This window comes from Bos javanicus, chromosome 12, assembly GCF_032452875.1.
Source record: "Bos javanicus breed banteng chromosome 12, ARS-OSU_banteng_1.0, whole genome shotgun sequence".
Taxonomy (NCBI): Eukaryota; Metazoa; Chordata; class Mammalia; order Artiodactyla; family Bovidae; genus Bos; species Bos javanicus.
This window is the reverse complement of record NC_083879.1, coordinates 17,326,837-17,353,815: the sequence shown is the minus strand read 5'-3', so window position 1 is coordinate 17,353,815 and position 26,979 is coordinate 17,326,837. Positions and strand designations below refer to the sequence as shown.

Here is a 26,979-nt window from a genome sequence, read left to right as displayed (position 1 = left end):
CTATTTTTTTTTCTGTTTCACTTCTTTTTCTCTCCTTATCTATGTTGAGTATTTTTATTAGTTCATTTTATTAGCTTACGAGTTACACGTTCTTTCAGTGGTTACACTAGATAATATGTGTATATCTCTATATCACATGCTAGACTTACTAAAATTAATAAGTTCTAATTGTTATACATCTACTAACATAGGTTTAAAAGACATAAGGTGCAAAATACAAAAGTAAAAGTTATCAATCACAGTGGGAAACCTTAACTTCTTTCAATAACAAAATATAACTAAACATTCCTGGGTCGGGAATTCACTAGAAAAAGGGATAAGCTACCCACTCCAGTATTGTTGGCCTCCCCTGGTGACTCAGATGGTAAAGAATCCACCTGCAAAGCAGGAGACCTGAGTTCGATCCCTGGGTTGGGACGATCCCCTGGAGAAGGGAATGGCTACCCACTCCAGTATTCTTGCCTGGAGAATTCCATGGAATATATAGTCCACCGGGTTGCAAAGAGTTGGACGCGACTGAGCAACTTTTACTTTCACTTTTTAAACAGATAAGATATTCATAGCACTATTCAGCACTATACAAATCCAGACTAAAATAAAAATGAAAACATGTCTATCAACAGCAGAATGGATAAATTATAAATTTATAGGTATTATATAGTAATTGGAATGAATGAACTGCTACATGCAACACAAATCAATCTTACGAACAGAACATTGAGTAAAGGAAGCCAAAAACAAAAGATGACATACCACATGATTCAATTTTATTTAAAAGTCAAAAACAGGCAAGCTCATTTATGGCAAGAAGATTCACAATAGTTATTATCTTTGGGGAAGGAGGTGAATGAGGGGATATGTATTAATAATAGTGTCTGTGATGCTGATAATATTTCACTTCTCAATCTGAACTTATGTTGTGAAAAGTAAAGACACTGTCAGCCAGGTGTTGACAGCTCAGTGTTTATTTTTATGTTGGCATCTCTATGGCAGGATAAACATTCTATTAGCATTCTGTCCAGCATTTTGAGATGATGATCGATAACTGGGGAGAGGCACAGTGAGGCAGGTGTAAGAAAGTCACAGTGCAGAAATGCAAGACGATAGACCATGGCAGTGAGTTTTAAAATACAGTCTGCACCTGAGGAATTTATTGAACATGCAGATTCCTGGGTACGACCCCTAGAGAGCATGATTCATTGTCTGAACTGATATCCAGGAGTGAGTATTTTTACAAACACTCCAGGAAATCCTAACACAGGTGATTTAAAGACCAGTCTACACTCCATGGGGTTGCAAAGAGTCGGATACGACTGAGTGACTACTGCATACTCATGCACGCACTTCAGAGTGCTCCTTAATAGAGGAAACACTTAGGTTACAAAAGTATGGAACCCCCACATAAAATACGGTAATAACTCACAAGGATTCACTTTGAGCTACAGCCTTGATCATATATCCTGTTTTCTAATAGATTTCCTATAGGGTGTCTTTAAGTTCAACTCCTTCAGACTACTTTGGAAAGCAAATTAGAACCTGACTGACGAGCTTTTGAAAGACAAGTTATTATTCTATGACAAAGCTTAAATCTGCTCTAATTTAAAGATGGAAATTATTTAAAACTATGGTTTTTCACTTCTGATAATAAATCATTTGCTACATACAACACAACTGGTCACAGTGCAAGCTTGTCATGATACTCTGGTTGATAATCCTGGATATACTCATTTATGTAAGGGGACTCCCAGTAAAGTTTGAAGAAAACAGCTCAAAAAAGCCATTCTTCAGGGAAGTTAGAAATCTCTGGACAGTATTATTTATTAAAAAGAGCCCTGCTCTAAAGCTAAGGTCTTTTTGCACCTCCATGTTAGAGATGAGATAACCAAATAGTAACAGAAGCTGTGACTGTCCTAAGGATACACAGAGATGGGGTAGGCATTATAGTACTCATCTCCTCTTACCTGTATGAGGATTTGTGAGACAACTGGCTAATTTTATTCAACATTTTCTTCTGCTTCCAATGATTCTTATTTCACCTGAATCCCTCTTATTTGTTTGGTTAATAATGGTTCATGCTCAGTTGCTGAGCCATGTCCGACTCTTTGAGATCCCATGGACTGTAGCCCGCCAGGCTCCTCTGTGCATGGGATTTCCCAGGCAAGAATAGTGAAGTGGGTTGCCATTTCCTACTCCAGGGTATCTTCTCAACTCAGGGATTATACCCATGTCTCCTGCATTGACAGGAGAATTCTTTACCACTCTGCCACCAAATTTGCACATATAGCATTTATATGAAGTCCTTACATGAAGAATCGCTTTCAAGGATGACTTTAAATATATAAAACACACACAAACTAAGAATTAAAAAAATACAAAAATTTCTGCAATTTTTAACCCATGTAAAATACTTCATGTTTAAATTCAAGGGATATTTGATCCAAGTGTATGTGTACTTACCTAACATAAACGCTAACATTCTACAAATGATCTTCAGATACCTGTTCTCAGAAAAAGAAAATACAAAGTCTTTACCACTAAAAAGTAATTAGAAGTCATCTTACCTAAAAGTTTTCAGTTAGTTGTGCAGTAACAGGGAAAACATTTGCAAGCCTGAAATAGCACCTTTTCAAATAGTGTACTATCAATATTCCTTAGTAATCCTCTTTTGATGTTTAAAATTCATTCTTATCTCTTCAAGTATACTTGAAATTGTTTAGTAGTGGATGAAAAACCAGAGTGCAAACCTGGGAAGCATAAAGCAGAGTTTCTGAAAGATTTACCCCCAACATCTGCTCTAGCGTTCGCTGACCAGCTGTTTACAGTTACACTGGGATGGCCAAAAAGATGGTTCAGGTTTTTCCATAACATGATGTGGAAAAACCCAAGCCAATTTCTTTACCAGCCCACTGCTTTCAGGTCCCCACTCAGCAGTGACTGGCTGGCATCTCTGGGAGTCAGTCCACTCTTCTCAATTTTTAACCCACCCACACTCACCACGGGTGATTCTTGTTCACTCTGATCAAATAATTTAATTCAGATTAAATAGCAAATAACCGAGAGGCCAAATCGGGCAGGTGTTATCCTAGCAGAGTCTCATTTCAGATAAAACCATCATCTGTGTCTTCATGGTTGTGTGTGTGTGTGTGTGTGGGTGTGGGTGTGGGTGCCCACAAGGAAGAAGAGCCTGCTGGCACTGGGGAGCTGGGAAGAAGGAGCAGGGATCTTTCTTGGTGGGTGGCACAGTAGGTGCAGAGGAGGCAAAGTGGAAAGTAGACGAAGAGGCGTTTGATGTTTTCTTTCTAATTTTCAGGTAGGTAGTTAAAGATGGGGGTATAGCTTTTTTTCAGGTAAATGAGCTTGAACTAACTAGGCCACAGCAGTGCATCGGAACCCCAGTGAGCCTCCATTCTTAATCCCTTGAGAAACGTAAATGTTCTCCTTAAATCAGCATAAGGAAGACTGAGGTTAAATTGAGCAGTAATCAGTAAGACTAGTGGAAAATTAGTCAAAAGTAACCAGACTATACCTCAGCACTGTACATTAAAAAGTCCTGTTTTAATTTGGATGTATCCTTAAATGTGTGATAAAATGTCTATTTTGGGGGGTTTGATTATTTGTTTTTATTTCAGGCTTCCCTGGTACCTCAGTTGGTAAAGAATCCACCTGCAATGCAGGAGACCCCAGTTCAATTCCTGGGTCAGGAAGATCCCCTAGAGAAGGGAATGGCAACCCACTCCAGTATTCTTGGGCTTCCCTGGTGGCTCAGCTGGTAAAGAATCTGCCTGAAATATGGGAGACCTGGGTTTGATCCCTGGGTTGAGAAGGTCCCCTAGAGAAGGGAAAGGTTAATTAATAATTAGCTATTTTATTTCCAATTAACAAAATTTTAAATTAAAATTTAAAAAAATATATAATAAAAATTTAACTAATAAAATTAGTTATTTTATTACTTTATTTATCTGTTACTCTATTTCAATAACTAATACACAGGGAGATAAAAAGGTAAACCTCCAAACAATTTAGAAAAAGAAAATGTCAGGGACACGTGGACCATGTATTCTTAGCATATACCATCCTAGGTCTTACCCACATCAGAAGTGACTCAGGAAAACTCCTAAAAAGGGGCCCAGTAAGGGGAAAATAGTTCATTTGTCATGAGATCAAGAAACAAAGGATATACTGTATCTGATATTAACCCTCAAAGTATTCTTAGAGTTAAGTCACAGAGATAGCAGTCCTTGGGCTTTTCTCCCAGCAAAGCCCTTGCAGAATTCATGCTTGAAAAACGTCAGGTTACATTCCTAGGCTGTTATTACTTGACAGATCAAACTTACGTAATGTACACACTTTCCTCCATTGTCTTATAAATCACAGAGAATGCACAAATGTTTTCTAAGTACTAGTGAAAGCTAGAACTAGCCTCTCAGTTGTCAATTAAAATCTAAGAAAAGGCAAGTCACCAACCATTTAGATCTCTCTCATACTTGTAACTCAAAAAAGGAAACCTATTCCTTATAAAGGAGAAGGAAATGGCAACCCACTCCAGTATTCTTGCCTGGAGAATCCCATGGACAGAGGAGCCTGGCGGGCTACAGTCTATGGGGTCGCAGAGAGTCAGACACTACTGAGTGACTAAACAACAACAATTCCTTATAAAATGTTTTGCTTTATTTTTTAATGTGTGTTGTCAATAGAAGATAGGAATATGGTTACCATCTCAGGTAGACTCTGGTTAGAAAATGAATTTTCATCTCAGCGTTCCCTTTACGAATCACATGAACTTATGCAAGTCACTACCCTGTTGTCTGGCTCTCCCAAACTAATGGTTCCTCTTTTCTGCCTCTCAAGAATAGCATACGATCATTAATACATTTTTTTGAAAAGTTAAAGTATTATGCAAATGGCATATCTAATGTAACCTTTGTCAGACAAAACAGAAACTGAGAATTTAGGAAGTTGGAAATTTCCTCCCCAGGCTGAGCTATGAGCAAGTGAAGGTCTCTCTGTCATGTCCAACTCTTTGCAACATCATGTAGCCTGCCAGCCTCCTCTGTCCATGGGATTCTCCAGGCAAGAATATTGGAGCAGGTTATCATTCCCTTCTCCAGGGGCTCTTCCCAACCTAGGGATCAAACCCAGGTCCCCTGCTTTGCAGGCAGATTCTTTACCATCTAAGCCACTGCCCCCTGTGAGAAAGCACCCAACAGTCACCCAACAAAGGTCTGCTCACAGGTGCCCTACGGTAAGACTTTGCTGAGCCTCATCTGAACCCCCTTCCATGGCTCAGCTCAGTCATCTGCTTCTTAAAAAAAAGAGAGAAGGCAAGGTCTTGGTGTGAGAAAGGACAGTGGTGGAGCAGGTTGTGTCAGTGCTGCCACATGGATAGCACTAGGCAGTGATGAAAGTCCACCTTCAGAACAAGATCAACTGCCTGTGAACTATAGGTTGAAACAGAGGGTCACTGCCCAGCAGTGGCCTTTGTTTCCACTAAGTAGCAAGTATCAGGAAAATAGAAATTAGTAGGCGGATAGAATATTCAATATCCAGCTGAGTCTCTAAGCCAGAGGAGAAGGGGAGTGAGAGTTTTCCCAGAATGTCAGGCCTGTTATAGAGGCACAAAAGCTCACTTAAGACCAAGTGAAGGGTTTAACTATAAACTGTTCATGGCTCCTAGCCACAGCCCTGGATGATAAAGAGCTGAGGGCCTTCCACACATGGCACGCTGCTCGAACTCAACAAATGCAGGGGACTTAAAATTGTTAGACAAATTAAATGAGTGTTAAAGTGGTCCTTTAGAAGAGTTCTTAGTTCTCCTTTGGCCCCTTGTGAAGGTTCTGCTTCTAGGATAGACTTTAATAAAGATAGGCAGCTAACCAGTTCCATTACCAAGGATTCGAAAGGTCAAATGACTGAAGGTGGCTGCTTTGGGTGAGTGAACGAGGAGTCAAGAACAGGATTCTGCAACCTGTAGAGGAAAAAGCAGACACCTGCTTCCAATGGAGACAGTCCAAAGAGAGCCCCTAGGTTATCCTGATGAAGGGAGTGATGGGCACTGTTTGCAGTCTCCATGTAAGCTCAGATTGGCAGGCTTTCTCTGAATGTATTTCAGTTTCTATGAGAGAAAAAGTCCTCTTCAACCTCAATAACAAAGCACCTCCATCAGTGAACTGGGTCTGCTTTCATGGAAGACACTTTCTCTAGGTCCTGAGGTCCTCTCTAGTAGAAAACCATCACACAGACCTGAAGGAGTCCTGGACTGAAGGGCAGGTTGCAGGACCTCAGCGCTGACTCTTGATCACATTGGGTCGATCATACAATCCCTCACTTGGCTTTCCTGTCCTCCACTTGGGACTGAAACCCATGCTATCTTTTTCTCGTAATCTCTCAGGCAACCTAGCCCATTGATGAATGTTCGTTAATGCTTATTGACAGACTAAAGCCCTTACTTGAGAGGGACCTGCAGAGAAGTATCTTTTAGTTGGAGAAACATGATCGACATCTAATCATCAAGCTTTGCAATAGGGGTGACTATGACACCCCAGACTCTAGCAACAGAATGACACTTCCTGTCCTCATCACATGCTCTGCTAGTTCAGGAAGCCCTCTGGCAGCCTCTGATGTTCTATCAAGAGTCTCCTTTTGGACTCCAGGCCCTAGGCAGAAAGATCTCCATCCATAATACCTCTAGGATTAGATGTCGATACCCTTCCCTTTTAATTTCTGTCACTGACTCTGTGAGCCCTGGGCTCACAGGCTGCCACTCGGGAGGTGGCTGGTTTCATTCTGCTGCTCTTTCACTATCATTTCTGTGCAGGATCATTTTTTCTGATCCAATGGTCATCTTAATGAAGTGGAACAAAAGCAGTTCCTCTTCCCTAGGATCCAGATCAAGTTTCCGGAGACAAAAAGCCAAGACAAAGGACATTTGGATATGTCTGTACCCGTTTCCACTAAGAATCAACTTTTGAGGAGGCTTAAGGCAAGGGAGGAGATCCCCCTGCACCACGCCCATCCCACAGGGGTGGAGGCGGGACTCATCACCTTATAATAGGACTTGCAGAAATCCAGCTCCACAAATCCTTCTTTTCTTCACTCTGACAACTGTTTCTGATATAATATGTGTGAATTTGTGATCTACCTTTGGAAATTCTCATCTGAGTTCAAACTAATTTTAATATCTTATTACTTATGCACTAGTAATAATGCTACCTTATCTGATATTCATCACTGTGTCTGTGCTGAGGGTGTTGTTGAAGAAGATGTATATTATAATGAATGTGGTGGAGAATCTATGGAAGACATTTCTATATAGTGTTATTATTAGAATAATTCTACTTTTCTGTACCACTTGACTTTATCTTGACTTTGCAAATTGTGTAGTTGATCATATATTCTTTTCTGTGTAATACTCGAGCCTAATTTGTGTCTGAATGATAACACAGGTACAGGACTGTATGTTGTGAAAAAGTGAAAGCGTTAGTCACTCAGTTGTGTCCAACTCTTTGCGACCTCATGGGCTATAGCCCACCAAGCTCCTGTGTCTGTGGAATTCTCCAGGCAAGAATACTGGAGTGGGTTGCCATTCCCTTCTCCATGGGATCTTTCCAACCCACGGATTGAACCCAACTTTCTTGCATTGCAGGCAGATTCTTTTACCATCTGAGCCACAAGGGAAGCCCATATAACCTTATACCTGGCACCATTTTCACTTAGTTCCCGCCTTCTTGGATTTTTCTATTTGATGTCTAAAAGGCAAAGTTGTATAGTGTGGATGGTTCAGTCTTTGGAGTAGGACGGATGATGGTTTATATTCTGGCTTCATTTTTGCTGTGTGACCTTTTCGTTTCCTCTCTAGGCCTCCTTTTTCTTATCTGGAAAATTATAATAAAAATAGCACCTGTTCCTCTTTGTATTATGAGAACAGTACATATTAAGCAATACATACAAAGCATGTAGCACTATGATTGACACATTCTTGTTCAAGAAATAGAAGCCACCACAATTACAATGTATGTTTCTTTTCCTCTTTCTTAAAAACTTTAGGCTGTCCCAAATGCAAGCCTCTTTCCTCTGATTCCAAATCTAGGAAGCCTCTCACTACATCACACACCTTCACTGTGACTCACGTTTCCAAAATTCTTTACTTTAGTCTTCAGCAGCTGCATGAATCATAGTTTTAAAAAATCCAAAATTCAGGGACATGAGTACCTTATTCAATGCCAATCATTTTCCCACTAAACTCTACACTGCGTCACAGTCTCAAAGTAGATAAGACAATCCTATCGAACTGTATTCCAGCTCAGCTGCTGCTTTTTATAGCCTTTGTTTCCCAAACCAAATCACCCTTGTTTCTTCTCTCCCAAACACCCTGCTTACCAACTCACCCCTACCTTCTCTCCTTTCAGGGACATCAACTGTATGCTCCCCTCTCCCTCACCCACTGTATGTAATCCATCACTCGTCCTAGAAACTTTTACTTCCCAGCCTCCCAGTCCTCTCCCCTCATTCCAGAGTTCTCTAACCATCTACGTGATGCACCCACACTCTCGCTCACCTGCTCAGTCTGTCCTATCCTGCATTTCATAACCAAATGCAAGAGAATGTGCTTTTCTTTTTTAAAACACTTAAAAAATGTAGCCTTAGTGGTTCTGCTAGCCTACTTTTCAGAGAATAGATGCTAGTTCCCGCCCCTCCCCCCTCCACTTTTTTTTTTTTTTTCAGTTAAGAAGGGAAAAGCATACTTTGTCCTTCCCCACACAAAAGTACTCAGAGCTTGTCTATTAGCCTCACACTCCCCAATAATATTAATACAATGTCTCCTTCCTATTTCTTATCATATTGATGTTTTTGAAGTGGCTGCCACCATTGCTGGCTCACTGACTAGTCTCATTAAAGACTTACACAGTAGGTTATGTCCTTAGTTTGGAATCTTAATTGCAATTCTGAGACAAGAGAAGATGACGACCTGGACATCTTGTGATATAAATTTAAATATGCCTTGGATCCATCATAAAACACATTTAGTAATGACTTTGATGACAGAACAATTTGATTGTAAGCTATTTAAGGCTTATCAGACATGGACAACAAATCTAATGGTTACCAAAGGGGAAAGGTAGGTAGGGGTAGGGATAAATTAGGAGGTTGAGACTCACAGATATAAACTACTATAGATAAAATAGATAAGCAACAAGCACGGGGAACTCTACTCAGAAACTTGTAATAACCTATAGTGGAAAATAATCTGAAAAATCTGAATAATCTGAAAAAATAAATATATAAAATGGATCACTTTGTATACCTGAAACTAACAGTACTGTAAACCACTTATATTTCAACAACGTAACTATTTTTTTTTTAATGGGGGTATAGTTGCTTTCCAGTATTGCTGGTTTCTGCTGTGCAACGAAGTGAATCAGCTCTGTGTACACATATATCCCCTCCTCTTGGACCTCCTTCCCACCTCATCCCTTCCCACCCATCTCGGGCATCACAGAGCGCTGGGCTGAGCTTCCAGTACTGTTAGGGCAGGTTCCCTCTGGCGAGCTGTTTTACACATGGCAGTGTATATGTGCCAGCTCCAGCCTCCCGAGTCATCCTGCTCCTGCTTCCCTCCCATTCGCAGGTCTGTCCTCTGTCTCTATTCCTGCCCTGAAAATAGGTTCATCTGTACCATTTTTCTAGATTTCGCATGTATGGGTTAATACACCATATTTATTTTTCTGACTTACTTCACTCTGTCTGACAGTCTCTAGGTCCATCCACATGTCTATAACTGACCCAATTTTGGCCGAGTAACTTAATGACTAATATTCCAATATGTATATGTACCACATCTTTTTTATTCATCTGTCGACAGATATTTGGAGAACAGTATGGAGGTTTCTTAAATTAAAAATAGAACTAGCATATGACCCAGCAGTTCCACTACTGGGCATACACCCTGAGAAAACCATAATTCAAAAAGACACATGTACCCCAAAACAATCTTTTTAGATGTTAGATTATACCTTACTAGCTTGAGAAATACCCTTTTAGTTTTGTCCCTGAGAGGCACTGGCCGTGATGAAGAGAGCAGTGGGTCTAGTGAGGGAGCCAGATCAAGACAGAATCCTATGGAATTAGTGTGAATTGAAAATTTTGTACCTTTTGCTGGTAACTCTGGGCCAATAATGGAAAAATAAGATTGAGGAGGGAGGAATGTGTAATCTGGTTTGACTGTCTACACTGTCTTACCAGATAATTGCTTGATACCTTCACTTTGCCCTAGTATTCAAAGTGTTAGTTGCTCAGTCATGTCTGACTCATCGCAGCCATATGGACTATAGCCCACCAGGCTCCTCGGTCCATGGAATTTTCCAAGCAAGAATACTGGTGTGGGTTGCCATTCCCTTCTCCAGGGGATCTTCCCTACCCAGGGATTGAACCCAGGTCTCCTGCATTGCAGGCAAGTTCTTTACCACCTGAGCCACCAGGGGGGTTGCTTTTTGCTCTAGTGGACATCACCTAAGAGCAGTTTCTGGCTGACCTCCCGTGGTCTGTTTTTGTTCCCAGTGATCTGTGGACAGTCAGCTACACCACAATTAAGATTTCACACCATGGCTGGTAAATAAATAGGAGGGCTGTTGTGATGCTTGAATTTATGGAGGAGAGAAAGAAGAGTCAAGAATTTGTATTCAAGATTAACACCTCGTATGGCAGGTGGTTGCAGCAGATAATCCAGAGCATACAGAGAAACTACAAATTTAGAAATACTAGGACAGCCACTTAAATAGTATTTGCATACCTTGAGTTTGTGGTACTGGAAGGATGATTAGGTAGAGGTGTTCAATATATAGGGAAATATGTATAAGGAGGGCTTCCCAGGTGGCATGAGTGGTAAAGAGGCCACCTGCCAATGCAAGAGATGCAAGAGATGCGGGTTTGATCCCTGGGTTAGGAAGATCCCCTGGAGGAGGAAATGGCTCCCTACTCCAGTATTCTTGCCTGGAAAATTCCATGGGAAGAGGCACAGCAGATGTGAATATAGTAGTGTGAGAGAAAAACAAAACAAAAAAAATGCCTTGCTTACTTATTCTGTTGTTACTTCCATGAGCATCCATTGCCATAGCAACACATTAAGCCTCCTTTCTTACATCTCTAGTCAGTAAAGTGGCATAACCAGCATCAAGTATTGAAACTCACAGGAGGTATTAACAATAACATTGCATTTAACAAGACAACATAATAAACAGATCCACCTACTAAATTTACCTAGTAGAGCATCTGTTTCCAGGAAGTACAAAATGCCTTTTAGAGCTTGTTCTCATTTCTGTTTATCTCACCATGGGGAATGTACAATTCAAGTATCAGCTTCCTTTGCAGGAGACTGAATGATCTCTGCCCAATAAGTTGAGGAGGGAATCGGGATACAAAGCTGGGTTCTTTGTTTCTCTCTCAGTCAAGCATCCTTCATCAATCCTCATTGCCTTTGCTGAGGAATTGATTTATCTCCCCCAAACTGGAATCCAAAAACAAGTGAAATCTCCTAGAGCTCTGTGTTCCAATATATAGTCAGGTGTGACCTTTGAGTACCTGAGATGTGGTTGGCCCAATTTAGATACATTGCAAATACAAAGTATACACCAAATCCCAAGTATTTAGCACAGGAAAAAATAATGTAAGATATCTCCTTAACAAGAGATTGCAGAATGTTGATTATGTTGACTGCAGATTAAAATGATAATATGTTGAATATAATAGGTTTCCTCTTATTTTATAAATGTGCTTACTAGAAAATTTAGAATAGCACGCATAGCTCAAGTTTGTGGCTCACAATCTATCTCTATTGGGCAGCAGTGCTCTGGGGGCTGAAAGCAGTCACCCATCCAGGAGTGATGACTCACCTCCTTCCCCCTGAAAAGCTCTTCTTCTCACTCTCTCCTCCATGTTCCTTCTCCTCTCTGCTTCCTTGTTGTTTATTTTGATCTTTATTGCTATGTTTTCCCCTTCTTTTTTCTCTTTCTCTCCTTGAGATTTGGGATATGGGATAAAGAGAAAGGAGAAGGTGGTTAGAGAGAAAGAGAGGAAGAAAGAGGATGATGAAGCAGGAAGTGGACTGTGGTTCTGGGTCTTAATTCTGTATACAGATGTCCATCCTTATTCAAAGTTGGCTCTAGAGAACTGAAAAGGAGGCAACCATGATTTTCAGCAACTCTTCTTCTTATTCTCAGAAGCAGACATCTTTAACCACCATACTTCCCTGGTGATGGTTTAGTCACTGAGTCGTGTCTGACTCTTGCGATCCCATGGACTGTCTGCCCATGATTCTCCAGGCAAGAATACTGGAGTGGGTTGCCATTTTCTTCTCCCCAAACTTCCCTAAGAAGACCTAATAACGCTCCTTCTTTTCCTTCCTTCACCCGCTTCTCAGTTTGTTCACCATCTGTCAGAACTCTGAAGGCGGAAGTATATGCTGGGACTTGAGAATAGAAACCTACACTGCCGCTCTAGCATCCTCTTTACACTTGCTTTCAGACTTCCGAACTAAGGGCTCCAGTTCCATTGCTGCTCCCACCTTCCCTCCTCAACTGCCTCAACCCGACTGTCACTTGCCCCCTGCTTCAGACCCATAACACCACTGCCTATATTTTTGTGTTGTCTAGGTACCCTGCTCTACCGCACACATTGCGGTGCTGTTCTCAAATGTATGTGGTGTGTTATATTTGCACCAACAAAACACTTTGAGAGAGGACGAGGTCTACATTTATGAAATGGGGAATGTGCAAAAGTATCCCTGATTGAGCTAGAAAATGAATGCTTCAGACTATAAACGCATTGCACTTTGTTAGAATCTGATTACGGTATTTATCATCTGTGTTGTTATTTGAAAGATTTAAAGCTGTTTGAAAATTACCATTATTAAAAATACACATATACATGTGTATAAAATACATACACATATACATGTATAAAAATACACATTTACATGTATGTAAATTTGTAGAGCAAATTTACATACATACTGTTCTCACAATTCTGTGAAATTGGTAATAAACTCTCCATTTGATAGATGAGAGTCTAAGTTTCTGTGGTTTCCCAAGGTTTTATAGAGAATAGTGGACAAAGTCTGAACTAGAACACAGATCTCTTTGGACTCCACATCTAGCCACATCTTTTCTCGATTATATAGTAGAAATTTCAAATGAATCTTCTTGTGTGCATTGGTTCTGACCCTGGGGTTTAGGCACTGAAACTGATAAAATGCTTCTCTGTTACTTATCCCACAGGTCACAATGGGGCTGGTGGAGTCTCACCGTTTGTGATGAGAGGTCACCGGACTTGATCCATATGGAACTAATACCTCTCAGAGGGTAATGGGTTAAACAGTTCAGCTGCTGAACTATTAGCACAGAGTAAAAATTTGATTTGATAAACAATACTGAAAATCTAGGCCAAATTCTCAAAACACAACAGGCAAAAAAGAAAAATGCTACAATAAGCACAAACTTAACACAAACTGCAATAGTTAATATTAAAAGTCTTTGTGGGCTTTCCTGGTGGCTCAGACAGTAAAGAATCTGCCTGCAATGCAGGAGACCCTGGTTCAATCCCTGGGAGAGAAAGATTCCCCTGGAGAAGGAAATGGCAACCCACTCCAGTATCCTTGCCTGGGAAATCCCATGGACAGAGGGGCCTAACAGGCTACATACAGTCCATGGGGTCACAAAGAGTCCGACACAACTGAGCAACTAACACACACACACACACACAAATGTCTTTTTATATAATTTGATTCTCATACACATCATTTTATAAATATACACACAATGGAAAAATCTCCATTTCTAGTGGCTTATTTAATAAGTACTTGAGAGTTATTAAGTACTTGGTAGTTATTTTTTCTTGCCTATCCCTGTATTTTTTCTCCACCTAACCCTCAGCAGAGTTGGAAATAGGTATTCCGGTCACTAAGGGAACGCGAGCAGAGCCTGGCCAATCAGAGTTCCCCATTCACTCCTGAGTTTGTGGTAATGGGCCCAAGGGTGGTCATGTGAGCCATGAAAGACCAATAAAGGTTTTCCCTGTAACAAGCCGTTTGAAAATGAAGCTCAATTTACGTTGTACTTACTCAACGGAGGAGCCTGGTAAGCTGTAGTTCATGGGGTCGCTAAGAGTCGGACACGACTGAGCGACTTCACTTTCATTTTTCACTTCCCTGCATGGGAGAAGGAAATGGCAACACACTCCAGTGTTCTTGCCTGGAAAATCCCAGGGACGGGGGACCCTGGTGGGCTGCCGTCTACGGGATCGCACAGAGTCGGACACGACTGAAGTGACTTAGCAGCAGTACTCAACCCTGAGGAGCCAGACCACGTCTTCCCAGCACCCTTGAGAAGCCTTTCCACAGACTGAGGCTAAGCAGGGACAGGTAACAGGAAGCTTCGTGGAGGAGAAAAGAAAGGAAAAGCCTGGTGATGTGAGTCCCCGTTCTAGCCTCTGGTCTCTGGACCCTGCAGTAATTCCTTTGAGCCTGTGAACTACCCCTAGAACAATCAGAGGTACACACATCAGTAAATTGGGGAGATGAAAGAACCTGCCGGCTCTGGGAAGGAGGCTGTGGCAGGCACCCTCCCTAGTTGTAGATAAGGTGACACGAGGAACATTTGAACTTTAGGAGGGAAGAGTGGAGGGACTCCAGCGTGACTTCAGATGTCAGGCCTCCTCTCTTCCTCTTGGTTGAGCCAGAGGAACTTTCTCTGTCTTAGAAGGATATTTTCCTAAACCCAGAAGCTGGTGACCAGGAATGAGATGTGGTGTCAGGGAAAGGAAAAATGAGGGAAAATTTATGAGAGATGAAAGAAAGAACTGCTATGTAGAATTTAATTCAACAAACCCTCATTTTTTTCTAGGCCTGAGGGATTCATTAGTAAATGACAATAGAAAAAGTCACTGCCATCAAACCTGTTATATGTTACAATATCAGATGGGATAAATTCTGTAAAGAAACTGTCTTGACTGTTAGTCAAGGAAGGTCTATCTAAGGAGGCTTTTAAGTCAACGCCTGAAGGAAAGAAGAAGAAAGGTAAAATCTGGAGACAAAAGTATTCTCAGGAAAGGAAACAGCTAAGGCAGAGGTCAAAAGAGGGGAGAAATTTGGTGTATTTGAAGAACAAAAAGTGAGTTTGTATGACTAGAAGGCAATAACATAGAGTACAGGATATTTTAACTTCACCATTGATGACACAAGCTAGATAATTTAAAGAAGATGTCAACTTATTAATCAGAGGTAATATGAAATCTCTCCATACTTGAGACTCAACAGAAAAAATAAATGTATAAGATCTGTAGAAACAAAACTGTAAAACACTCTTGTAAGAGAAAAAAAAATTATGGACAAATGAAGAGGCACAATGTGTGGGGAAGACTTTGTATCAGAAGAGTTTAAGTTCTCCAAAGTTGATCTGTAGTTCTAATATGATTCCAATAAAAATACCAAGAGGATCTTGTTCTTGCACTAGACAAGGTGATTATAAATGCATAAAAAACAAGCAAAAAAAGAGGGAAAAAAAGGTAATGAACAAGGACCTACTGTGTAGATAGCGAACTCTGTTTGCTGCTAAGTTACTTCAGTAGTGTCTGACTCTGCGCTACCCCATAGATGGCAGCCCACCAGGCTCCCCAGCCCCTGGGATTCTCCAGGCAAGAACACTGGAGTGGGTTGCCATTTCCTTCTCCAATGAATGAAAATGAAAAGTGAAAATGAAGTCGCTCAGTCGTGTCCAACCCTCAGCGACCCCATGGACTGCAGCCTTCCAGGCTCCTCCGTCCATGGGATTTGGGAAAAGAATTTGAATGTAATTGAATCTCTTTGCTGTACACCTGAAACTAACACCATATTGTTAATCAAGTATGCTCCAATAGAAAATAAAAATTTTTTAAATAAATAAATAAACTCTTAAAAATGAGAGTAGTCCTGTAAATTATTAAAACATAAGTCAAATAAGTATAGAAGTGTGATAAAAGTTCAAGAATAGATATTGATGAACTCACTAATACAAACAAATGGGATAATTCACATAATAAGAGTGGTATCTTAATGGGAAAAATATTAAGAATTAAAAGGTACTGGGATAACTGGACAGCCATCTAGAAAAATATAAATTGGATATAAACTAATACTCTATACAAGAATAAATTCCAAATGGATAAAATTCCAAATGATTTAAACATATCTACAATAAGGAAACTCAAAAGTTACTAGGAAAAAGCCTGAGAATTATTTATAATCATGAGAAGCCTTTCTAATTAAAATATGATCTCTTGTAACTTTAAAATAATAGTCATAGTTTTTCAATCTTTTAAAGTCCTGCTAAAACCACTATAAGAAAAGAAAAAGGACAAACTGAGAAATTTGTAACCTTATCACAAAGGGCCCATTTGACATAGTAAGACTGTCAATCAACAAAGACCAGCAATCTATAGAAAACTGAATCATCTATTTACCATTTCCCACTTCAACATTTTTAAAATATTTAAATATATTTTCAAAAAATTTAATAAAATAAAAAAATTTTAAATATAGATTATTCTCTCTACTGTTTGGGTATAATTCATTAAAGATTATTGCACATAAGTACTGACTTCTGTGAATGGATATTTTTGTAGAAACTAATAAATTGTCTGTTTCATAGCTGAGTTCACACAGTATGAAAATTAGTGCATGAACTAGTAAGATAGAAAATTGATCCATGAACTGACAAAGCAAATCATAACCAGAGGCAGCTGTAGAAACTTAAAACACATTACACAACCAGGGAAATTTTCCTTCTTCATCCTAAACAGTTAAATTGATGGAAATTTCAGGAAAAGTTTTAGATTTCAGTAATAGCATAAAATTGGATATTTAGAAAAGCGTATTTAGTTCTTAAGAGGCAAGTTGATCCCAGCTGACTTTGGGGTTATTGAAAAATAAAGCACTAAACTAGATGTCAGATAACCTAGACTCAAAATTTATCTGTGAGGGCCAATATGACACTTGAACACAAAATAATTTGGGTTCTCACCAGTAACCCAAATATTTAGCATAGGTTCTGGCATGAAAAAAAAAAACCAAAAAACAATTCTAGTTCCTTCTATATCTTTCTCATTCTGATCATGGTTTTCCTTATATGATTATCTCTCCAAGACTGTAAGCAAACTGAAGCATGTATATTGCTTACTCACTTGATACTGGTTACCCACTTGATATTAGTTACCCACTTCATTCCATTGCATCAAGGAAAAAAGAAAAGATCACATGATTTAAACAAGAGGAAGTATTCTTTTCCTCTCACACTAAAAAATGTCCTGGGCTGGTATGACAGCTCTTTCACTGTCATCACAGATGCCACACCTAACATCCCACTCACCATCCTAGTATAGCCTCTGTTCTCAAGGTTACTTCATGGTCCCAGGTAGCTGCCAGAGCTCCAGCTATCAAACCCAATCTCCATGCCATATGAGTAAAAGAAGACAAACACCAAAGAGTATGTGTTGTATGTGTCGATTATCAATGTATTGCCTCTCAGCTCTAAATCTTCTTCCCCTTGTTTTGTGATACTGGTGCTTGGCCCCATAAATGCTCTCCTTTGCCTGTTCATTCAATATTAGGCTTGTCAATAAATGGTTCTGCAGATCTGTAGCAGGCAAAAGGAGCTTCCCTTCCTAGTTACAGGATACTGTTTTGGATATGTATGGAAGCTGGAGGATTGGCATGGGGTGGCCTGGTAGTGCTCACATCAGTGGTCCTCACAGACCCACATAGGTCTGTGTCCTCCACCAGGGGCAAACCACTTGTCTGGGCAAGTTCTAGCCTATAGCTTCTAGCAAAGTTCTTAGCTACCAGCAGGCTGCCTGCTCCCCTGAGACCTCAACTCCCTCCAACCAGGTCTGAATTTCAGGGGTGAGAGGAGAGCATTCTTTAAATTCCTGATGTCTTTCTTAATCATCCCAAGTCCTAGAGGTAGTAGCTGACATTTACTACTTTGTAATCCTTAGCATCTTATTTTGCCCATCTTCGTGGTTAACTATCTTTTAATCATTAATTCTTTACATTAATTTTTCCCTGTTCAAATTACTGGTGTGCTTTCTTTCTCCTGATGGGACCTTGCCTGATTGACTATATGATTCCACTTATATAAACTCAAAAATCAGGCAAACTAATCCACAGTGATAGTGGTTACCTCTAGAAAGATTACTGACTAGGATGGTCATAAGGGAACTTTCTAGGGTGCTGGAAATTCTTTATATTTTAATCTGGGTAATGGTTTCATGAGTGTACGTACATGGAAAAATCAAATAACCTATATGATTAAGATCTGTACCCCGTCTATATAAATTATTCCTCAATATGGGGGCAAAAGCCTATGTTGCAAGCTAGAAGAGGAGTTAAAGAAATGGATTTAAAACAAAACTCTTTACAGAGGAACCAATGCCTCTTTAAGCAGTTTCCCAGTAGTATTACACTGCTGGTATCTGAATACCATGGGCCTGAACAAAACCATATGGCCATAACTAGCTGCAGAGACGATAAGTGACAGTATGCTTTGCTCAATATCAGAGTTCTATTAGGTAAGGAAAAAGGAAAGAATGGATGCTGGTGTAGGCAACTAGCAGTCTCTGCCACAACAGATACTATATTAAATTTGCTAAATTTAATTGATAAATTTTCATGATAGCCATGGGATTAAGCCTTGGGGAGTGTATGTAAATAAGTGAATAAATAAATACATGGAAGCATGATTTAGCATTTTTTATACTACAACATCCTACCCTTCCATTACAGTTGGGCATCATTATAAACTAAACTGGCAAGGCCCTGTTATCTTGGAGCTTACATTCTAGCACTTGGCACTCAGCTGACAAAAAAAAAAAAAAAGTTTGTTGAATAAATGAATAATAGGGAATGGATGAATGAATGGATAATACTTGTTTCAATGGGAATAAAATTACCTAGGGAACTGCCACTACAGCCATCATCTTGAAAAGTGCATCTGCCTCACTGGGAAGAAGTGAGTTATCCTTGGAAGTCTGGTAGACCTGATACATCATATAAGAAAAGGTTTAGAAAACTATAAATCACCCCAAAGGGGTGACTTCCGAGGGGAGGCCAGAGCTGCAGTCCCTCTTCTGGGAGAAGAGATCCATGTGTCACCTCTTTCAGAACCCAGCTGGAATTTGAGGTCTCCCAGACATACGGCTTTAAATACAATGATTACAGAAGAACACCAACTAAAATGCACAGTAACCAAATTCCAGGAAAAGGCATGTTGCCCCTGAGAGATAAGGAAGCTTTCATAAATCAAGGCTTGTCAGGGAACAGTTTGCCTTGGATGAGATCTCCAGGCCTCATCCAAGTATAGAGGCAGCAGGCTCTGTGCCTCTTGCTGGGTCTCCTGAGACCCTTTTTTGGGCTCTTATCATGGGGCAGCACACATACACAAAGTTCCTTTAATTTCAAGAGCTGAATTGGACAAGACCCACGGCCTGCCTTACGAGTGAGACATGAAGACTTTCCCAAGGGGTGGATATCACTAGAGAGGGCAGAGTAGGGGCAGAATTTTGAGGGACGAATGTTCACAAGATGATGGGAAAGAAGAGAGAAGCAGCCAGAGTCGCAGTTGTTTCCAATGCCAGCAGCACATAATTCAAGAGAAAAGCCTGGGCAATAGATTCATCAAAGGGCATTAGAATGGGAATACGTAGGCACTGGCTACCCTGATCTTTTTACAGTGGTAATGAAGTCCTGTACGGGGACTAGTGTTTCTAAATCAAAGAATTAAATGAAAAAAATAGATAAAGAGAACAGGGCTGTTGTTTCCTTGTTGTGTTAACTATGAGCAGTGACCTCTCCAAACCCAAGTTTTGTTGACCATGAAATGGAGGATTACAATACATAACATGTGTGGACACCAAAATAAGAACATTCCTTGGAGGACGATTAAGCTTTATCTGCCAGAGAGGTACTCATCCTTAAAAGAACATTTCCATGAATCATAAATCATAAATTATATTGCCATTTCCCATCTGGAAATCAGAAGTTTTCATAGGCAGTAGCTTTTAACAGGTGCCCTGCATATAATTTTTGTTCAAGCCAGACCTTCTGTACATTTAGTCAATTCATTCTGTAACAAGATGGAAATGTTCCTATAATAATGCCCAACTGTAATAGAGGGTTTTGTAATAGAATGCTATAGTATAAAGAATCCTGAATCATACTTCTATGCATTTATTTATTCACTTATTTACATGTACTCTGACTCATTCTAAAAAAAAAGAATTTGAGGTGATTTACAGCAGAAACACAATAACATGATAAAATATAAAAATTTAAAAAAATACTGTACCAAGACAAAGATAAATTAGAAGAGTGGGTCATGACATGAGGAAAATAAAACAAAGAGATGTATTCTGTAAGGGATTACACAGATGCTATAATTTTTTTTTCTGAATGAGTTTTTCTGAAACAAATACAAAGAAAGAGAAGGACAGTTACATCATTCTCCTTATTATCTGAAGGGAAAAAATAAAAACCATACTATTTCCTCAGAAGGACAAGGAATTCAACGATCTGAATTATAGAATGAGCTATATCTTGGGTAATCCATCCAACATTTGTGGGTATCCCTTAGTCTTTATAAAGTGAGGAACTGGAGAGCTTGACCAGGTGACTAAGTTCTAGCTAATGGAAGAGGAAGTGATACTTGTCCCTTCCAGATCAAACCTTCCTTGGGTGACCTTCTTTGTCTTCCCCTCAGCAGGCTGCAAGTTAATCCTCAGAGATTCCCAGGTTGGGTTCTGCAGTAAACAGACTCTGAGTGGATTGCTTAATAGGAAAAGCCTAGGGAAAAATAGCTGTGGAAGGAAAGGCAAAAGCAGGATCGGGCAGAGGGCAAGTCAAGCTATGAAACAGACCTGATGCCAGCTTTGGCTGAGCACGTGGGATCTTAGAAGCTAAAGCAGCCCCATCTGGTGGTCAGCTCCTGTTGAGCTGAAGTGGTTAATACACCTACTACCATCAAGCCTGGAATGTGGACTACTCTAGAAGGTAACCCTGGGTAAGATCACCAGACATCTGAAGACAATTCCTCCTTTGAAGGGGGTCTGACTGGTGCGTCTTGACATCTACATTCATAGGGTGACCTTCAAAGTCACAAACTAAACAGGCCTGAGTCCAGCAGGATGTCCCTGCTCTTCACTCTGTTACACTGAACCATCTTACTGTTAAGGTGTATCTGTTACAACAGCTAGTATTGTGTTACTTAAAACACACATGCGTGTGCACACACACAATCTTTAGACATGCCTAACACTTGAATAAAAGAACCAAGTATACAGTGCCTCTGTACTAGAATGGATATTCCTACTTCTTTAAATTGAGAGTTAATGTAGAGTCTGAACAGAACTGTGAAGTTGGCAGAATTTGTCTTCATGGCCTCAGTTTTTGTTCTGTGACTGTCCCATCCGCCCACACCTGCTACAGCCACTCTCCAACTTACTTACTTCAATAAACCAAATTTGTACCTTCATGTTCCTTACACTTGCTGCTTTTGAAAAATCTCCTTTTATTACATCCATATACTCAGCACTACTTCTAATAGAAGTTACAGTGAGCATTTTTCCCCCTGGGGAAAATGCATTCTTAGACCCAGAAATAAAGGGATATAACCACTATATGTAATTTCACACATACACCGTGGAACATAAGGAAAATTTGGGATATTAGGAACCCAACCAAACTACCAGGAGGGAATATAGCTGTTTTTTAAGATCAGCTCTCTCTAACTATTAATACATGGCTCCAAGGCTGAGTCCTATATGGCCTTAGGTTATACCAGACTAGAAATTAAAAGGTGATCAGGAGACCCAGTTCGATCCCTAGGTCAGGAAGATCCCCTGGAGAAGGAAATGGCAACACACTCCAGTATTCTTGCCTGGAGAATTCCATGGACAGAGGAGCCTGGCAGGCTGCAATCCATGAGGTCACAAAGAGTTGGACACAACTGAGTGACTAACACACAACTTATAATACTTACCCACTTTTATCTCAGAGGAAACTTGTAGTAATTCTCAAATAATCTTTCCATAGTCTTCTGGTTTGATCCCTCATCACTGTGTCCACTGTCCAAGAACCGTTGAGAAGCAAGTCTTAGCTCTGCAGCCAGTCATGCCAAGGAGGCTGCTTTCATCGCAGGGTTGCTGTTGCCTGACTTGCCTGGAGGTGTCAGTGTGGAGCACACGAGCAGCGTGTTCTCTAGGTTGGAGCCGCTGTTCCAGACAGAAGGATGGAGAAAGCTCCTCCCACTGCCTGGGTCAGAGTCCCAGGTCAACTCAGACATTTTAACTTCATATCCAGAAGAATTCCCTGTGGAAAAAAAGAGCACCTCATGAGAAGCCACATGGATTTAAGGTATATCCCCTCTCTCAATGGATCAGTTCAGTCCAGTCGCTCAGTCGTGTCCGACTCTTCGCAACCCCATGAACTGCAGCACGCCAGGCCTCCCTGTCCATCACCAACTCCCAGAGCTTACTCAAACTCATGTCCGTGGAGTCAGTGATGCCATACAACCATCTCATCCTCAGTCGTCCCCTTTTCCTCCTGTCTTCAATCTTTCCCAGCATCAGGCTCTTTTCAAGTGAGTCAGCTCTTCACATCAGATGGCCAAAGTATTGGAGCTTCAGCATCAGTCCTTCCAATGAATATTTAGGACTTATCTCCTTTAGGATGGACTGGTTGGATCTCCTTGCAGTCTAAGGGACTCTCAAGAGTCTTCTCCAATACCACAGTTCAAAAGCATCAATTCTTGGGCACTCAGCTTTCCTTATAGTCCAGCTCTCACATCTATACATGACTACTGGAGAAACCATACAACAGTTTTCAATTCTTGGAATTAGGTCGGCCGGGCTGACCTATACTGGGCCATGATAGGGAACTACTCTCTGGGAGAGATGCCAAGCTATCTTCTTCAACTAATTTTGTCAGTACAGAATGAAGTCTCTCATTCTCATCTCACTAAAAACCTTCATTCAAATTGATTCCTGGCAACCACCCTACTAGATCATGGCCAAACACATCTAAATCCCAGGTTAGAGTTCAGTTGGGACTCCCACTACTTAGACAAAGTAGATTTTCAAAACAGAGTGGGAATAATAATAACATCAATATATTAACAGCTAACATTTATTGAGGGCTAACTATGTACCAAACACTGTGCTAAGTGCTTCTCAAGCAATTTTCTGATTTAACTACTGTCAAAAAATGCAAGAGATATTATTCTTTTTCACCATAAAAAAAAGCAAACTGAGGTACAGAGATTTAAGTATTATGTTTAAATTTACAAATCTAGGGATTTGCTGAGCCCAGATACAAACCTTAAACCTTAAGTTTACAACCACTGTTCTCTGCAGATAGGCACAAGCTATTGGCCGTCAAGTCAGCATGCCCTGCTTACAGAATGTGAGCACTCATTTCATAAAGTGTGATTAGATAAAATGTATACAGCTTGGTTAACCCTTCAGGTTTTGTACTGTCTTAAACAGTTACGAAAAAATAAGACTCCATGAAGCCCAGGTAATCAGAAATTCTACCAAGGGCAGAACATCCTTCTGGGAAGTTTGCTGTGTGATTAAAGGCACCAATATTCACTCTCTGTTGTTTCATAGAATCTGAACATCATTTAGGTGCAAAGTCTTTTGACTCTCCGGGAGACCCTAATACAAAGGATGGGTAACTGAGTAAAGGAAAAAAAAATGTTTCTGAAGAGACAAGGGGATAGGAAGATAGCAGGGAGGGATTGGGTAATCAAGAGGGGGATTGTCCAAGATAAACTCCGTTGTCTAGCTCAGGCCAAGCCCTATTCCTGGATATGTATCAGGCCTCTCATAAGTACTCACGTATTTATAGCTTACTGGTTTCCCTAGCTGCTGTCAATTCCCAAACTGTGTGACATCTGTTCTTGATCCCTCCTCCTCCTTCATGCTATCTTGCTATTTCCCTCCCTACAACACCCTTAATATTGTAATATTGGTCAGTTTTTGCTGTCGCAATAAATAGCCCTCAAAATCAATGACTTACACAGCAAGTATGTATTATTTCTTGCTCACATGACATGAGGGTTGCATGTGGACTATGGTTTGACTGGGCTCCATGTGTCTCCTTATTTGGGGATACGTGACTATTAGCTATTAATACCATCTGGCCCACGTTGTTTTCATGGTGGAGGACAGAAAAGAAACAGAGCTATTCCACGAATAATTAAAGCTTTTGCTCAAAGTCCTATTTGTCATGCTGGCTAACAATCCATCGGCTTAAGCCAGGGACTATATATACCTCATTTAGTGTAGTGGCAGTGGTGGGAGGCACAGCAAAGGTGGGGAGGGGATGAATAATTTTGAATAAATAATAAGGTCGACACTAATAGAGTCTCCTCCAATTTCTCTCACCATGTCTATACAGTCACAGAACACAGTTCTCCTCTGTCTCACCCTCTCAAAATGCTGAGTGCTCTAGACCAGAAGTCCCCAACCTCAGGATCTAATGCCTGATGAGCTGAGGTGGAGCTGATGTAATAAAGTATACAATAAATGCAATGGGTCTGAGTCATCCTGAAGCCATCCCCCCACTGCCCGCTCCCAGTGCACTGAAAAGCAGTCTTCCACGAAACGGGTTCCTGGTGCCAAAAAGCTTGGGGACCTTTGCTCTAAGCTCCTGTCCTTACCGCTTTTCCATTTTCCCTCTACATGTTGTCCTAGAGCCAGCCTGCCCAGCTACCAATAGCCTCACCACTGTATTTTCAGCACCACTTGTCTCCTTGATCTCAGACACATATTTTCTATATAGTATGAGAGTGAGAGTGAAGTCGCTCAGTCATGTCCGACTCTTTGCGACCCCACCAGGCTCCTCCATACATGGAACTTTCTAGGCAAGAGTACTGGAGTGGGTTGCCATTTCCTTCTCCAGAATATACTGTATACCTCTACCAAAATATCCTTCCAGTCCCACAAACTCAAGATATGCAAATACAATTTGATTATCTATCCTGATACTCCCTAAATTTGTGTTTTCCCTGATGCTCTGAATTGTCTGCTGCAACCACTTGCCCGGCTAGATGTCAATCTTGAATACAAATTCTTGACTCTTCTTTCTCTTCTCCATAAATTCAAGCATCACTGCAGCCTCCTATCAGTCTGTCCCACTCCTTGTCATGCCTGTCCTTGTCCATGCCCTTATTATCCTGTCAGCAGTGAAGCACTGTAATAGGCTTCCAACCAGCCTCCCTTTCTCCAGCTTCTCTCAATTTCAATTCTTCCTCCTTGGATCTATTGGAATGATCTTCCTAAAGCATAAAATAATTATGATCTTTCCCAGGTGATGGCTCTTCAGTAGCCCTCCACCAATTCAAACTATTGGAACCACAGGATTCCATGGAGGAAGCTCATGGACCAACAGAGTGGGAATTTGTTCATTTCTTTCTCTTAATTTAGCCACAGAAGGTCTGTTTTATGGTTAGACACCCTACACTATTGAATAAAGGATTCCTGAAATATCAAACCGATGGACAAGCAAAGCACTTTGACAATCCCTCACCTGTAAAAATTAAGCAAATTTCTTAAAGTTGTACACCACATAGTCAGACTTCAGTCTTCTTTTCTAACTATTTCCTGCCACTTCTATCCTCCAAAGCATACCTCATTTATACTCTTTTCTACCAGGACACCAGCCGCACTGAAATATTCAATGTAGCTCTCTTGGCCAGAAGTATTATCTCCTTTTCTTCAATTCTACCAGTCAGTCAGTTCAGTTCAGTCGCTCAGTCATGTCCGACTCTTCGCAACCCCATGAATTGCAGCACGCCAGGCCTCCCTGTCTATCACCAACTCCCAGAGTTCACCCTAACTCATGTCCATCGAGTTGGTGATGCCATCCAGCCATCTCATCGTCTGTTGTCCCCTTCTCCTCCTGCTCTCAATCCCTCCCAGCATCAGAATCTTTTCCAATCAGTCAATTCTTTGCATGAGGTGGCCAAAGTACTGGAGTTTCAGCTTTAGCATCAGTCCTTCCAAGGAACACCCAGGACTTATCTCCTTTAAAATGGACTGGTTGGATCTCCTTGCAGTCCAAGGGACTCTCAAGAGTCTTCTCCAACACCACAGTTCAAAAGCATCAATTCTTTGGCACTCAGCTTTCTTTATAGCCCAACTCTCACATCTATACATGACCTCTGGAAAAACCATAGCCTTGACTAGACAGACCTTTGTTGGCAAAGTAATGTCTCTGCTTTTCAATATGCTATCTAGGTTGGTCATAACTAACCTTCCAAGGAGTAAGCACCTTTTCATTTCATGGCTGCAATCACCATCTGCAGTGATTTTGGAGCCCCAAAAATAAAGTCTGACACCGTTTCCACTGTTTCCCCATCTATTTCCCATGAAGTGATGGGACCAGATGCCATGATCTTCGTTTTCTGAATGTTGAGCTTTAAACCAACTTTTTCACTCTCATCTTTCACTTTCATCAAGAGGCTTTTTAGTTCTTCTTCACTTTCTGCCATAAGGGTGGTGTCATCTGCATATCTGAGGTTATTGAGATTTCTCCCGGCAATCTTGATTCCAGCTTGTGCTTCTTCCAGCCCAGCGTTTCTCATGATGTATTCTGCATAGACGTTAAATAAACAGGGTAACAATATACAGCCTTGATGTACTCCTTTCCCTATTTGGAACCAGTCTGTTGTTCTATGTCCAGTTCTAACTGTTGCTTCCTGATCTGCATATAGGTTTCTCAAGAGGCAGGTCAAGACAACTTCTATTCTTTTCTCTAACATCAAACAGAGCCATTTCTAACCTGCCAATTCTCATCACAACCAGCCTAGACAGTCAGCTGTCCCCTCTTTGAGTCTCATAAGCTCCTTTTAAATAATACCCTTTACTCTGCATTGTTGGTTATTTATTTGCTTGGATCTG

At 40.7% G+C, this 26,979-nt stretch overlaps 1 long non-coding RNA gene across 1 annotated transcript; it reads right to left on the bottom strand.

Annotated features, from left to right (window-relative positions):
- Positions 1 to 2,400: 2,400 nt before the first annotated feature.
- On the bottom strand, positions 2,401 to 26,404 carry LOC133258216 (uncharacterized). Its single transcript, XR_009739865.1, has 4 exons — positions 26,333 to 26,404; positions 22,056 to 22,384; positions 11,886 to 12,008; positions 2,401 to 2,498 (listed from the first exon to the last, which is right to left on the bottom strand). It is a non-coding gene; the product is annotated as an uncharacterized LOC133258216 (long non-coding RNA).
- Positions 26,405 to 26,979: the final 575 nt, after the last annotated feature.